The 15617-nt window shown below is 40.1% G+C and overlaps 1 pseudogene; it reads left to right on the top strand.

The window, feature by feature from the left end:
• Window positions 1-11952: 11952 nt before the first annotated feature.
• LOC133067138 (olfactory receptor 10G9-like) lies at window positions 11953-12890 on the top strand (annotated as a pseudogene).
• Window positions 12891-15617: the final 2727 nt, after the last annotated feature.

The raw sequence follows: 15617 nt of genomic DNA, 5'->3' as shown, positions 1-15617 counted from the left end.
TTCAGGATGGACTGGTTGGATCTCTTTGCAGTCCAAGGGACTCTCAAGAGTCTTCTCTAACACCACAGTTCAAAAGCATCAATTCTTCAGCGCTCAGCTTTCTTTATAGTCCAACTCTCATATCCAGTGTTACCTTCTTGAGAATTCAGGGGTCACCCAGAATCACTCAGAAGGCTTTGAAAAGTGTGGAATGAAATTTGGCTTCCAGCTGGACAGCTAGCAGGCAAAAGGACCAAGATGGCAGCTGTGGCTGACCTCTTAATCTTCTCCTTCTACACCGTGAATCACTGTGTATCCATAACCTTATTCCTTTCAGTCTTCATCAGTGCCACAGGGATGACTCATCAGTGAAAACAGGTGTTTTGGGGACTGAGGAATTTCCTGGGTCATGAGATTTTCCTTGTTAAACCTAAGAGAGTCCAGGGCAAACCAAGACAGGTGTGTACCTTAAGTAAGAGTCTAAACCACATAGACTCAGACAGCAAAGAATCTGCCCACAACCCAGGATATCCAGGTTTGATCCCTGGGTCAGGAAGATCCTCTGGGGAAGGAAGGGAATGGCAACACACTCCAGTATTCTTGCCCGGAGAATTCCATGGACAGAGGAGTCTGGTGGTCTACAGCCCATGGGGTCACAAATAGTAGAACATGACTGAGTGACTTTCACTTTCTTTCAAACCACATGGAAATTAAATAATCTCCCCACATGTAGCTACAGAATCTGTTCTGAAGCAACTTCAGAGGAAATTCTTAGAGGTTTCCTGGGCATTTCCTTGACTACTAACCTTTACTGGCATCACAGTGCCCAGGCGAAAATTCAAACATACTGGCATGCCCTATGGAACAGAGACACTCATAACCTGATGTCCACATGCTTCCTTAGCCTCTTCTCTCTGTGCTCCATTCCACAAATCTGTGCTGTAGTCAAACATTCCCCCCCTCCCCCATTTTCTTATACATTAGTCCCTTTAATATGTACTGGCCCTGTTCCACTGATGCTTGAAAAATTTCTACTAATCTTTCAAGATCTCATTCATGTGTGATGTACTAAGTAAAGCCTTGCCTCCCTTTCCCCCCAAAGGCCTTTCATTCTTTGTAGCCGCCACAGTACTTCATTCACATTTCCATCATAGGCTTACTGAGCAAGGTGCAATTTACCCTCTGTGTGCCTGACCTACACCCATCAGGCTGTGAATTCCTATAGGGACTTTGTTTCATATTTCTTTTCATACCAAATTTATAGCATAACTTGCATAGAAAGATTTTTATGTTTTATTGAAAACAAGGATTCCCCTCTGTCTTGTCTGGATTCCCTATTATCTAGACCCTTAATCTGGGATGACAATCAGTTATGTCTTATAATCTAAGTTCCCAAATCATAAGAATTCCAATACCGAGACTGTCACTACTTACTATATTGTTTTGAGCAAATTTCTTAATATGCCTAATGTTGGCTTCTCATTTATAAGAGAGAGAGAGGGGGCGGGGGAGTGGAGAGAGAGAGAAAGGAGGAGATTGTGCTGATTCTTACCTGAAAAGAAATAGCTATCTTTTCTATATCAGTAAAGGTTCACACTTTAAGTTTTGTTCTCACATACAGAAAATCAATTTTCCTCCTAGCCTCAATTCTCTTCTGTACTATAAATTTTTCTCTTGTCTCCCAGTTGCCTTGGCATCTCAGTCCTCATTAATTTTTATAATTTATTGTTCTCTCTGCACAATACTGTATGCCACATGAAAGAACAGTGAAACATCCTACTCGTCTCTGCATGAATCAAACACACAGCCTCTCTGCCAGCTCTTGCTGACAATAGCTCAGATCCTCTTCCCAACCCCGCTAGATTCCCCGTAATGTAGATGCATGCGTGTGTGCTTAGGCTCCCCTTGTGGTTCAGCTGGTAAAGAATCTGCCTGCAATGCAGGACACCTGGGTCTGATCCCTGGGTTGGGAAAACCCCCTGGAGAAGGGAAAGGCTACCCACTTCAGTATTCTGGCCTGGAGAATTCCATGGACCATACAGTCCATGGGGTCACAAAGAGTCAGACATGACTGAGCGACTTACTTTCACTGCACAATAATCATTTTCCCACTGGAAGGAGAGAATACCCTATCAGTGGTTTTCCTATTGAAAGCTAAAACTGCTCCAGTCCTGTGGTGTAAACAGTTTAGTCAGTACCACATTATATTATCAGCGTATGTTATATTCATCTGTGTAATGGGAAAAGAAGCACTTTCCATAAGCAGGCTTGGGAAAAGAACATGAGTACACACATACTAGCTTTATCTGGCCATTTATTTCCTGTATGAACTGGGCTAGGCTTGAAATAGATCCTGAAGCTTACCAGGGTTTAAAAACTGAGAGGTAAGTTGGCCTTCAGTGAGCAGAGTATAAGGTCCCTCCCTCCCTCACTTGTAAAGCCTAATGCTGGGAAGAGACCTCAGCTGTCTGCACTGTTTCCAAAGTCTCTAACATACTTCTAATAAATGCGTGTCTCCCAGGGAGTTCTGTTACTAGCCCTCTATCTCCCTCCCAGAGTCTTCTCTGCTGACCGCCACTACCTGGATGCGACTCTGCCCCGGGGACACTGTTCATTGCTTGCCGCAGCTTTTTTACGCTCTTTGCTCTTCTTTGTAGAGGCTCCTTTCTGAGCTCAGCAGGTTCCCTGGTTCCCTCTTGTGAGATGCTCTTTCTTGGCTTTGTCACTGAGCTCGTTCGGTGCACGTTTCTTGGCTCACCGTCCTCTTTTTAGCTTTTTTGAAGGCTTTGACCTCTGGAGTCTCCCTTTCTGGCAAGTAGGCTCTTCCTTCCTGTATTCCCCATGGGGTGGAGGAAGGGGGCTGATGTCACTGCTGCTTCACCCTCCAGAGGTTATTAACTTGCCCAGAAATAAGCTTCAGTGGGCTTTGTTAGCAGTGAAATGTGAACTGTGGCTACTCAGGAAGTTTACTTACTTGCTTGTAGTGTCCCTGTAGCATAGTGTCCTCCTAAGAGCATGTGGATAGATGTATAACTGATTCACTTTGCTGTATACTTGAAACTAATACAATATTGTAAATCAACTATACTCCAATACAAAATTTTAAAAAACAAAAATAGTGAAAAAGGTGAGTGGCCAAGATGGTGGAGTAGGAAGACCCAGAGCTCATCTCCTCCCATTGGCATACCAAAATTACATCTATCTACGGAGCTATTATTGATCAGAGTGACCTGACACCTAGAAGAAAATATTTTCTACAACTAAAGATGTGAAAAAGGAATCACAATGAAATGTGTAGGAGGGGTATAGACATATACCCATATCCCCAGATGAACAACACATGAAAGGGAGCATAATCAAAATTGCAGAAGTTCTCCCCAAGAAGCTACAACTTCAAGTTCCACATCAAGCTCTGCAGACCAGGGGTCTTGGCACCAGGAAGATGAGCTGCCAGAACATCTGGCTTTGAAGGCCAATGGGACTTGCTTTCCGGAGAGCTAGAGGGATGTAGGAAATGGAGAGTCCACTCTGAAAGGGCACACACAAAATTTCACAAGCTCCAAGACCCAGGGCAGAAGCAACAACTTGAAAGGAACCTGGGTCAGATCCAAATGCTGATCTTGGAGAGCCTTCCAGAGAGGTGGGAGGCAAGTGGGACTCACCCAGCTACTGAGGACCTGCTGGTGGCAGCCATTTTGGGGAGCTCACTCTACCCTGAGGACCCTGATGCTGGCAAGTATCATTCTGTAGTCCTTCCTCTAGTTTATTAGTGGCTGGGGCTTGACCCATCTCATCAGCCAGTTGATACCACTTCTGGCCAACCATCCAGTTTCATGGGGATGCAGGTCCACCACTTGCAAGTCCTCAGTAGACCCCTCTGAGCCCCCAAGCTGCCCTAGGACTTGGTTCTGTTCAACAGAAGACAAGGGACCCAGCCCTGCCAGCCCCCTGGCTTACACAGTCTCTGCCCCCTAGAACCCCAGCCAACCACCTTAGGATCCAACTCCATCCACCAGTGCTGTACACTTTAAACTTACCCAGTCCTATATGCAATCATATCTCAATAAAACTGGAAGGAAAAAATAATAATAAAATGACTTATTTAAAAAATGCACACCAACAATGATTGAAAGTAAATAAAACATACTGAAAAAGATATTTAACAATTATTTATTGATCTATTCATTACCCAGTATTATTTCAGAACTACAAATTCCTCTATTATCATAATTAAAGGACTCCATATAATGCATTTACATAGCCTCATGTGGAATTTTTACCCACTAAGTAAGCAGTATGTCCTTTCGTATTTGGAAAAGTCCATGTTCTCTATAGAAGTTGCTTTTTTTCAAGGATAAAATGGGGGTGTGCTCTAGGTCACTCCTCTAAGGGCTGTCCAAGCTTTAAATATGTTTGATTTTTAAGGGACTGCCAAGTTTTTCAAATTCCATCTAGCTTAGTCTCTTCTTTGTATACTGGATGATCTAGACAGTGCTGCCTGAAATGGTGTAGCCTGTAATAGTGCAATGTCCTCAGTTCAGTTCAGTCACTCAGTCATGTCCTACTTTTTGTGACCCCAAGGACTGCAGTATTCCAGGCTTCCCTGTCCATAACCAGCTTCTGGAGCTTACTCAAACTCATGTCCATTGAGTCAGTGATGCCATCCAATCATCTCATCCCTTTTATCCCCTTCTCCTTCTGCCTTCAGTCTTTCCCTGCATCAGGGTCTTTTCTAGTGAGTTCTTTCAATCGGGTGGCCAAAGTATTGGAGTTTCAGCTTCAGCATCAGTCCTTCCAGTGAATATTCAGGACTGATTTCCTTTAGGATGGACTGGCTTGATCTCCTTGCAGTCCAAGGGACTCTCAAGAGTCTTCTCCAACACCACAGTTCAAGAGCATCAATTCTTCAGCACTCAGCTTTCTTTATGGTCTAACTCTCACATCTATACATGACTATTGGAAGAACCATCGCTTTGACTAGATGGACTTTTGTTGGCAAAGTAATGTCTCTGCTTTTTAATATGCTGTCTAGGTTGGTCATAGCTTTTCTTCCAAGGAGCAAGCATCTTTTAATTTCATGGCTGCAGTCACCATCTGCAGTGATTTTTAAGCCCCCCAAAATAAAGTCTTTCCCTGTTTCCGTTATTTCCCCAAATATTTGCCATGAAGTGATGGGGCCAGATGCCATGATCTTAGTTTCCTGAATGTTGAGTTTTAAGCCAACTTTTTCACTCTCCTCTTTCACTTTCATCAAGAGGTTCTTTAGTTCTTCTTCACTTTCTACCATAAGGGTGGTGTCATCTGCATATCTGAGGTTATTGATATTTCTCCTGGCAATCTTGATTCCAGCTTGTGCTTCATCCAGACTGGTATTTCACATGATGTACTCTGCATATAAGTTACATCAGCAGGGGGACAATATGCAGCCTTGGCATACTCCTTCCCCTATTTGGAACCAGTCTGTTGTCCCATGTCCAGTTCTAACTGTTGCTTCCTGACCTGTATCCAGATTTCTCAGGAGGCAGGTCAGGTGGTCTGGTATTCCCATCTCTTGAAGAATTTTCCACAGTTTGTTGTGCCGGACACAGTAAAAAGTTTAGCGTAGTCAATAAAGCAGAAGTAGGTTTTTTTTCTGGTACTCTCTTGCTTTTTTGATGATCCAACAGATGTTGGCAATTTGATCTCTGGTTCCTCTGCCTTTTCTAAATCCAGCTTGAGCATCTGGAAGTTCACAGTTCACATATTGCTGAAACCTGGCTTGGAGAATTTTGAGCATTGCTTTGCTAGCATGTGAGATGAGTGCAATTGTGCAGTAGTTTGAACATCTTTGGCATTGCCTTTCTTTGAGATTGGAATGAAAACTGACCTTTTCCAGTCCTGTGGCCACTGCTGAGTTTTCCAAGTTTGCTGGCATATTGAGTGCAGCACTGTTACAGCATCATCTTTTAGGATTTGAAATAGCTCAACTGGAATTCCATCACCTCCACTAGCTTTGTTCATAGTGATGTTTCCTAAGGCCTACTTGACTTCACATTCCAGGATGTCTGTCTCTAGGTAAGTGATCTCATCATTGTGGTTATCTGGGTCATGAGCTCTTTTTTGTATCTTTCTTCTGTGTATTTTTGCCACCTTTAGTTCAATCTGAGTTAAATTCAAAGGGCATTTTTACAATAAGTAGTATGTGACATTCATGTATTAATAGCATCTTTGGCTTTAAAGTTCATTCAAATTCCAACCCTAGTACCTCTATAGGATAACTGGATATGGAAGCATTATCTTCAATTGACAGATGATGAAATTAAAACACAGAGAGATGCAAGGAGTCCTTCCTGTCTCCTGATCAAGTACTCTCTCTTAGGAGGTTTCTACGCCACAGGGCATTACAGAGTATTGAGAAGAGTTCCCTGTGCTATACAGTAGGTGCTTATTAATTATCTATTTTTAATATGGTAGAGTGTATGTGTTGATTCCAATCTTCCAATTTATCTCTTCACTAGCTAATAATGATTTAATCATTTTTAAGGTCATTTAGGTTATCAACTGTGAATTGCAGATCCATGTTCTTTGCTCAGTTTTCAAAGTTAAGAGGTGGCTCTCCATTTTTATTGATTTCCAGGAATGATTTATTTTGAATTTAAGTTCTTTGTCCATTATCTGTATTACAAATACCATCTCCTACCCTGCAGCTTGTCTTTCACTCTCTTAGTGAGACTTTGTAGTAAAAGAAATGATAAATTTAAGAATGAGAGCTAGTAATGAAATTTCAAAAGATAACATTTACAATATCATCGAAAAGTCAAACAATTAAAAGATATTCAGCTTCAGTTTTCATCAGAAAGAGAAAAATTACAACACAATAAAATATCACTTCACACACCTTAACAGGGCCAAAGGGAAAAAGACCAATGACACCAAATGATGGTCGTATGTGAACCAACTGGATATTTCATGCACTGACGCTGGGAGGATAAACTGGTTAAACTCTGTGGCAGAATCTACTAAAATGATGATAAAAATTCCCTGTGACTCAGCAGTTCCACTCCTAGGTATATAGCTGATAGAAATACATGTATATGTTTATACATTTCCAAATGTGTATCCAAAAGGAAGAGATATTATATATAACTTACACTATATAACATATAATATATAATATTATATGTAATACATTATGGGGGCTTCTCTGGTGGATCAGCAGTAAAGAATCTGCCTGCAATGCAGGAAACCACCTGCCAAGCAGGAGATCTTCCCTGGGATGGGAAGATCCTCTGGAGAAGGAAATGGCAATCCACTCCAGTGTTCTTACCTGGGAAATCCCATGGACAGAGGAACCTAGTGGACTACAGCCCATGGGATTGCAAGAGTTCAATATGACTTAGTGACTATACTACCACCACGATACATTATATATAGTTTTGCCAAAGAAAATTTCATATATACATACACACAAAATGTATGTTCTAATTTTTTAGCACTGTTTTTAATAAGCAAAATTGGAAACTATTCAAATGCCTATCTACGGTTGAATTAAAAATAAATTGTAGTATACTCACACAATGTACCATAATATATCAAAGAGAATCTGTGCCTTGCAACTTCATGTATAAGTGAGCTTATGCATTTATGATTTGTGTCCATTTGTTTATGTATGATTAGGTTCAAAATATTAAAATGTGTATATTACCAGTCCAAGTTCGATGCATGAAACAGGGCATTCAAAGCAGGTGCACTGGGATGACCCAGAGGGATGGAATGGGGAGGGAGGTGGCGGGGTTTGGGTTGGGGGGGGACCCATGCACACCTGCACACCTGTGGCTGATTCATCCGATGTATGGCAAAGCCACTACAATATTGCAAACTAATTAACCTCCAATTAAAACAAACTAATTAAAAAAGCAAATATTTGTTAAATGTCTAAATCAGTAGCTCTCAACTGTGATTTGAAAATGTCTGCAGAAATTGTGGATTGTCTTTGGTACTTGCGTCTCTGTCTGGTGGTCATGGATGCTGCTACACATCTCCGGATGCATAAGACATTTCCTCACGACACTTGTTCTTGCTCACAGTGTCCATGGTGCTGAGGCTGAGAAAACTTGATCTGGATCTAAAAGTAAGCAAAGATGTGTAAGACCACAATAATAGAAACTGCAAAACATTTTTGAGAGATCTATAAAAGTTGCTGAAGAAATGATGGATTATAAATTGCTCAAAGCTCGGGGTTCACTTGTGGCTCAGACGATAAAGAATCTACCTGCAGTGCAGGACACCCAGGTTCGATCCCTGGGTCAGGAAGATCCCCCAGAGACAGGAATGGCAACCCACTCCAGCATTCTTGCCTGGAGAATCCTATGGATAGAGGAGCCTGGCGGGTCCATAATGTCGCAAAGAGTTGGACATGACTGAGTGACTAACACTTTCACTTTCACAGCTTGAAAGACAAGATTTTAAAAATTGTTTTTCTCCTCAAGGGCTCCCCAGATGGCTCAGTGTTAAAGAATCTGCCTGCCAACGCAGGGGACATCAGAGACGTCTCCATCCCTGGGGTTTGATCCCTGGGCGGGGAAGAGCTCATGGAGGAGGAAATGGCGACCCACTCCAGTATTCTCACCTGGAAAATCCAATGGACAGAGGAGCCTGGTGGACTGCAGTCCATGGGGTCACAAAGGGTCGGGCACAATTGAGCCACCGAGCACACACATTCTCCTCAAACTGTTAACAGATTCAATGCAGTTCTAAATATAATCTCAGCACTTTATTCTGTAGACATGTGGACGCTACCTATAGTGTATATTCAAATGGAGAGAGATCCCAAAATGGCCAAGATAATCTAGAGAAGTAAAAATTAATAGATTCACAATACCGGATTTCAAAAGGCACCATGTGGACTTCCCTGGGGGTTGAGTAGGTTAAGACCTTGGACTTGCATTGCAGGGGACCAGAGTTTGAACCCTGGTTAGGGAACTAAGACCCCACATGTGGCTTGGCATAGCCAAAAATAAATGAGTAAGTACATTAAAATATTTTTAAAAAGTCACTATGAAGGTTTCCTCTATATTCCCAAGTTTTATTTATGTATTATCTTAGTGCTTTGAGTTTCCCCTTTATTCAAATCTTTACTTCATCTGGGATTAACTGTATTTTAGATATGATATAAAGATGCCATTATTTTATAATAATCAGGAATTATAGTTGTAGTTATCTCATTAATTGAAGTGGTATTTAGAAAATTGGTTTAAGTTCCCAATTGTTTTATTTTCTCTCTTATAGTATAATTATAAAGCTCTTTAACTTTATAACATATGATCAAAGAGAATGAGCTGCAAAATTTATATTTTAAAATGCAATCAATTTAGTTCAGAGCATTATTTTTTATGGTTGGCTTGTTTGCTTATTTTCTTTAAAATGTCTGTACCTAAACAAATGTAGTAATGACTACCACAGATATCTAAAAATAGCTGTAAAACAGTTTGGGAATTTAGTTGTTTTAAATCACCTTAAAATGTGCTGAAAGAAAGAGTGAGATAGGAGATGGAGCGCAGAAATAAGAGATGATAATTTGTAGGTTCTGGGCAATTTTAAGTTGAGAATAAACCATTGTGAGTTTATCTGCATCATTGATGAGGGAATAGGGTAACAGTCCTTCTTTCCCTTTAGGCAAAACTTGTCTCCAGACAGTTAGGCAAAACATGTCTCCAGAGAGACATGAGCTCTTCTCAGGAGTGTTCAAATAACAAACATATGGGGAGATATACACGTGATTTTTAAAAACTTTTAATTAGATTCTTTTTGTTGTTTTGCTGATCATCCAGGAAACCCAAGGGTAATCCAATTCCTTGTGAAAGTAAATCAAATTAAGCTCCTGTCTGTCTAGCTATATTAGTTTCCATTCTTTGCCCTTCAACTAGTTGGGTCCTATGACAGAAATGAACTGCTCTTTCTCCACAAGCAATCACAGGTACGCCAGCTCTTTAAGTAGTAACTGGCAAACAAGTGCCTTGATGTAGCATGTAGAAAATTAAACATTTTGGCAGGGTGGGGGGTAAACACAAATGAGTTTTATATTGTAATGAATCACATAGTGCAGGTGAGTTCTTAGGAAGGTAGATTTCTCTCATTTCCCCTTGCTTTCCTTCTTAAGCTTCCATTCAGAGATAAGATATTGTTAGATTTCCTTCTAAATGTGGTTATCAAGTCCTGTCTGTCAGTCTTTCACTCTGTCTCTAATTTATTCTTTCTCTCTCTCTGTATGTGTGTATGTATATATACAAACTGCACGCATATATATACACACAACATATACGTATCTGTATATTTACAGTTAGTAATGTGGACCTATGAATAGTTACTAAGTTGCTATGGCATAAAAGACAAGTCAAACACTGATACCTCTCATTGATACTTCTGCCTTAGGTCTCAGGTTACCTTGCAATTCAACTGATGAAAATTTTCATACTTTAGTCTAAATGTGATTTTTCCTTTTGATGGGACCCCACTGGTACAGTAGAAATTTTAGAGAAATTTTGCATTTGTTCTGTTTTTTGAGTTTTGATATCCAAATAGGTTATTAGGGTCAGTGTCTCTGTTATTTACTCTTTCATTTGAAATACAGCTTTAATGTAGCTTAAGGCACATTGTGTGGAGACAGGATCCATTGTGTATGGGTTTTGCTAAGAGCAGAGAACCTCATTTCTCTCATGTTAGTGAATCTTCACTTGAAATATACTAACAATCTTGACCTTGACAATATTTTGGATTAAATGAAAACCATCATTTCTGCCTCACTTTCCATAGTACACAATTCCAATGTTTCTTGATGTTATGCTAACATAGGTCCTTTTCTTTTACAAAGGTTCTGTGTTTCTTGTCACAAGCAGTAGGTTTTAAATAAGAATCTGATACTTGATGGAATTGTCTTCTCTTGTGAGGGCATCACCTGGATTCATGAATATGAGAAGTAGAAGGTGGGGGGAGGAATATCATCTCTAACAAAGCCAATACAAGAAAATACTTTGATATTTAAGATAGCAATATGTGTCAATATACTGAAAGTCAGGGTCTACCCACTGGATTGTAGTTGGGAGAACACATATGAAGTTTATGTTCTTAGAGCCTCACACAAGACTATCTAAAATAAGGCAAGCGTGTGGCCAGCAGTGTTATGCGGGTTGCTATTTTCTGGATCATGTGGGAGGCTGTAGGGATTCTATATGGAGTTTAGATTCTTAACCTGCTCTGAGAGTATTTCCTGTAAAAGCAGGTAGTGGTGTTAGTGAGACGCCAGTACCAATACCAGTGGTGAAATCTTCCTTAAAGTTGTAGCTTTGAGATTGAGAAGTCTCTATAGCACAATGAGAATTTATTCTCCCTCTCTACTCACCTCTCTGTCCTGTCTCTCTCTCCATATATCTATATCTACATATTTAAAAAAATAAGGCAGCAGCTTCATATAGTTTGCTTTCATTTATTGAGTACTTATTAACATAGGCACTTTACTAAATACCTTATGTTTATTATCTTACTTTGTACTGACATCTGCACTGAGACAGGTGATCCTGAGCTTCAGGTGAGATTAGAGAACAGGCTGAAACTTTGGTTTCAACATTGTGAAGCCTGGGGCAGAGGACCAAGCTGACATGACCCACAGAGAATACCAAATAGAAAACTTGCATTGTTTTATGGTGCTAAGTTAGTGATAATTATGATACACCAATAGAAGTTTACAATGAATTTATACCAATTTTTTTGCATATAACTGTGTATGCCTCTATGTCATTGAGAATGAGAGAGAAGATGAAAACATTCTATCTCCTTTTACAAAGGAGACTTGTGATAAGCAAAGTGGAGTATAACTCTAGAATTATGTATGATATGTGATGCAGACTTCATACAGAGAATGAGTTGGCAATTCTCGACTAAATGCTGGGTGCTCTTGATATTCCCATATATATAGAGAGAGATCAAAAGCGTGGAGAGATGACAAACATGAGCCTAGTGACAACGTTCATCCTCATGGGCCTTCCCCACACACCAGAGCTGGACACATTCCTTTTTGGAATCTTCCTGGTGATCTATGTCCTCACTGTGGTGGGGAACTTCCTCATCATGCTGGTGATTATAGTGACTCCCCACCTGCACACCCCCATGTACTACTTCCTAACCAACCTGTCCTTCATTGACATGTGGTACTCCACGGTCACTGTGCCCAAAATGCTGATGACCCTGGTGTCCCCAGAAGGCAGTCCTATCTCCTTTTCCAGCTGCGTGGCCCAGCTGCGTACTCCTTTGACTTTCTGGGCAGCACCGAGTGCTTCCTCTACACCGTCATGTCCTATGACCGCTTCCTGGCCATCAGTTACCCCCTCAGGTACGCCAGCATGATGAGTGGGAGGACGTGTGCCATCCTGGCCACAACCACATGGCTCAGTGGCTCTCTGCACTCTGCTGCCCAGACCACACCGACGTTCTGTTTGCCTTTCTGTGGACCCAACCAGATCCAGCATTACATCTGTGATGCACCGTCTATCATCAAAATGGCCTGTGCAGACACGTCCACCGTGGAGATGGTGATCTTTGTCAACATTGGGTTGGTGGCCTTGGGCTGCTTTCTTCTTATTGTGCTGTCCTACGTGTCCATCGTCCGTTCCATCCTGAAGATCCGCACTTCAGAGGGGCGATGGAGAGCCTTCCAGACCTGTGCCTCCCACTGCACTGTGGTCCTTTGCTTCTATGTTCCCCTTGTTTTCATTTACCTGAGACCAGGCTCCGAGGAGGTTGTGGACAGGATTGTGGCTGTTTTCTACACTGTGCTGACACCCCTTCTGAATCCTGTGGTCTACACCCTGAGGAACAAGGAAGTGAAGAAAGCTCTGTTGAAGTTTAAAGACAAAGTAATGTATTCACAGAGCAAATGATCTCTGCAATGTAGACTTGCTCATTTAAAAAATATAGTATTAAGTAGTATAATATAGCATAGAAATATAGTATAGTATAATATTGTAATATAATTTCTTCAATGTGAAATGTATTTTGTCAATAGTTCTCAATATTAAACTTTAAACAAACTACTTAGAAATATTTGTTTCACAGATTTTTTTGAGGGATTTAAAAATTGCAATTTTTAAAGTTACAGTGAATATGCTATTCACTCATTTATCTGCAACATGTTTCTTTTTACTTTTTTCCCTAGTTTTGTTGACTTATAATTATGACATCATTTTTACCTTTTTAAGGAGGAAATGTTCAGCCTGGATCTTGGATGTAGAGGAATGAATTATTTATATATACTTACATTGACAATATACTTTTTTGTTTACGTCTTATGCACACAAATTGGGGATGTAGAATTTTGGGGACACTGTTCAAGGATAGCATGAATTATCAGAGGTGACTTACTCATGGTCGCAGTTGTGTACCTGTCTCCTCGATTCTTTTTGTGGTTGTGTGTGTGTGTGTTTGTGTGTATGTATGTGTGAGTTGTACATGAAGGTCCCAAAGTAACTAGTCCTCTTCCCAGCACATTTGACCCTGGTCAGTGCTCCCACATTGAGAGTCCCACACTTCTGAGCAGCTTGCTGTCTCTCTAGGTAGGTCTGCCAGGACAACCTGTGGCTCTGACAGGCTCCTTTCAGAGACTGGGAACCATCACCACCTTCAGCGAGCCCTGAAATTTCTCAGGTTTGGTCAGTGTGATCAGGAGGAAGCTACCGTCAGACACCTCCAGCCTCCATCACATAATCTGACCTTAAATTCCTGTATTAATGGACCAGGTGCTCATATTCAGCACAACCATTCTATGCTGGGTCATTTCACTATTGATGTTGGTGATGGTCATGCTGCTCAGAGAGCACCCACTCTCAATATTTCAGTCTTGGAAATTCAGATTCACCAAACCTCAACCTTCTCTAGGACAAGGACACTCTAAATTGTAGGGAGCCAAGGGTGCTTCCTATTTAGAAAGCAGAAAAATTAAAGTGCAATTAAGTCACTTGGTAGTATGAAATTTCAACATATTTCTTTTACAAGTTAGAAAAATGAGGCCTGGTAAAAAAAAAAAAACACCCTAAAAAACTCAATGAATAGCTACACAGCCCATACAAGTGGACTTCCAAGTGTAATGGACGCAGTGCTATAACTGCATGCAGACAAAAGCAAATATTGGCTCAAATAAGTTTAGAAATAATTTTATGCTCTGTATCTCTATTTCTCATCTGTGAAAGATCTTGTCTCACAATACTTTCAGGAGGATTAAATGAGTTAGTAGAAGTAAAAGTGCTTTGAGTGATACTGATTCACAATTAATTCTTAAAGTTTTAAAATTCAAACCTGGGACTACCAGTCAGATAGCATGATTTTCAGAATCATTTCTTTCATGAGCTATTTCAATGATTCCCTAGCCACTAACATAATATTTGAAAGATGCATGAATATACATTTCTTTAAATCACTGATAATAAATTACTGTCATGATTAACACCATTACTGACAATGTAATTTTTATAATTATGTTGATAAATTTGGCATTCACATATTTACTAGTTGTCACATAATTCAACCATAATAAAATCCATGAAACATTAAAATTATATGGTCTTAGATTATTCCAGAATAATTCAGAGACAAAAGCATAAACATTTTTGAGCTTGGGATATACTGGACATTTTATAAGTTAACCATTATAAGAACCTTATAAAATAGGTACTGTTGATACATAAGATGTCAAAACTGAAGATTAGGATGGTTACTCAGATTCTCACAGTTAGTAAGGAATTTGGTAAAGGCGTAACCCCAGATATCTGACACCAAAGCCCATTGTGTTAAATTCTACCCTGCATTGCTATCACTAAATATCAGGAAACTTTTAACTTTGGGGGAGCAGGGCAATATCAATGAACGTCAATAACCACTGAAATAAATAAACACAGAATTTTGTACAGTTATGTGTAGTTTACATATCAAATGTAGGTTTTGAATCAACTTTCCCTCATATATTGTGAAAAATATCTTAGTTACCCTACCTCTGCCTGACTTAGATTCTAAATGCTTCATCACACTGCTTATTTACATGTTCCACATTAAGTTGTGGATTCCTCAAGGAGAAACACTGTCTTATCCTGTGTAGTAATCCACCTTCAGAAATCTTGGTCTGTTTTCTTTATGATGTTCTCCCTGTTACAGGCTCTTTCCATTTCTCAGGATGTTTATTCTTTCTGAGGGACCCAAGTTCTGATGCACACTCATAATATTAGATGTCACTCCTAAGCAGGGCCTTCTCTTTCTCAGCATGCTGTTCCTGCCTTCCTTGTTCAAATCCTTGTTTGTCAGGTATTTCCATTAGGAGATAAAGCTATTGTATCAAATTTCCTATGTCTGAATTTTCCCCCCTCTTTTCCCTCATTTGGCTTGTAGGTGCTATGATTGAAGCAGTAAAAGTTACCCTAAAACTCAGAGGGTCTGCCCATAATCATTCCTTGTACATTTCTAATTTATACAATTGAAAAAGGGATAAGAGAAGAGATAAGTAAAGATGATAGAGGTGGGATGGAATGAAAGATCTCAGAAAACAAAGAGTAATGGATAATTAGAATACTTCAACAATCCTTTATATTATCAAATATTAACTAGAGCTACCTTATTGTATA

The sequence above is a fragment of the Dama dama genome, chromosome 2 (genome assembly GCF_033118175.1).
Source record: "Dama dama isolate Ldn47 chromosome 2, ASM3311817v1, whole genome shotgun sequence".
NCBI classification, from domain to species: Eukaryota; Metazoa; Chordata; class Mammalia; order Artiodactyla; family Cervidae; genus Dama; species Dama dama.
The sequence above is the reverse complement of the archived record's forward strand: the minus strand, read 5'-3'. Positions and strand labels throughout refer to the sequence as shown.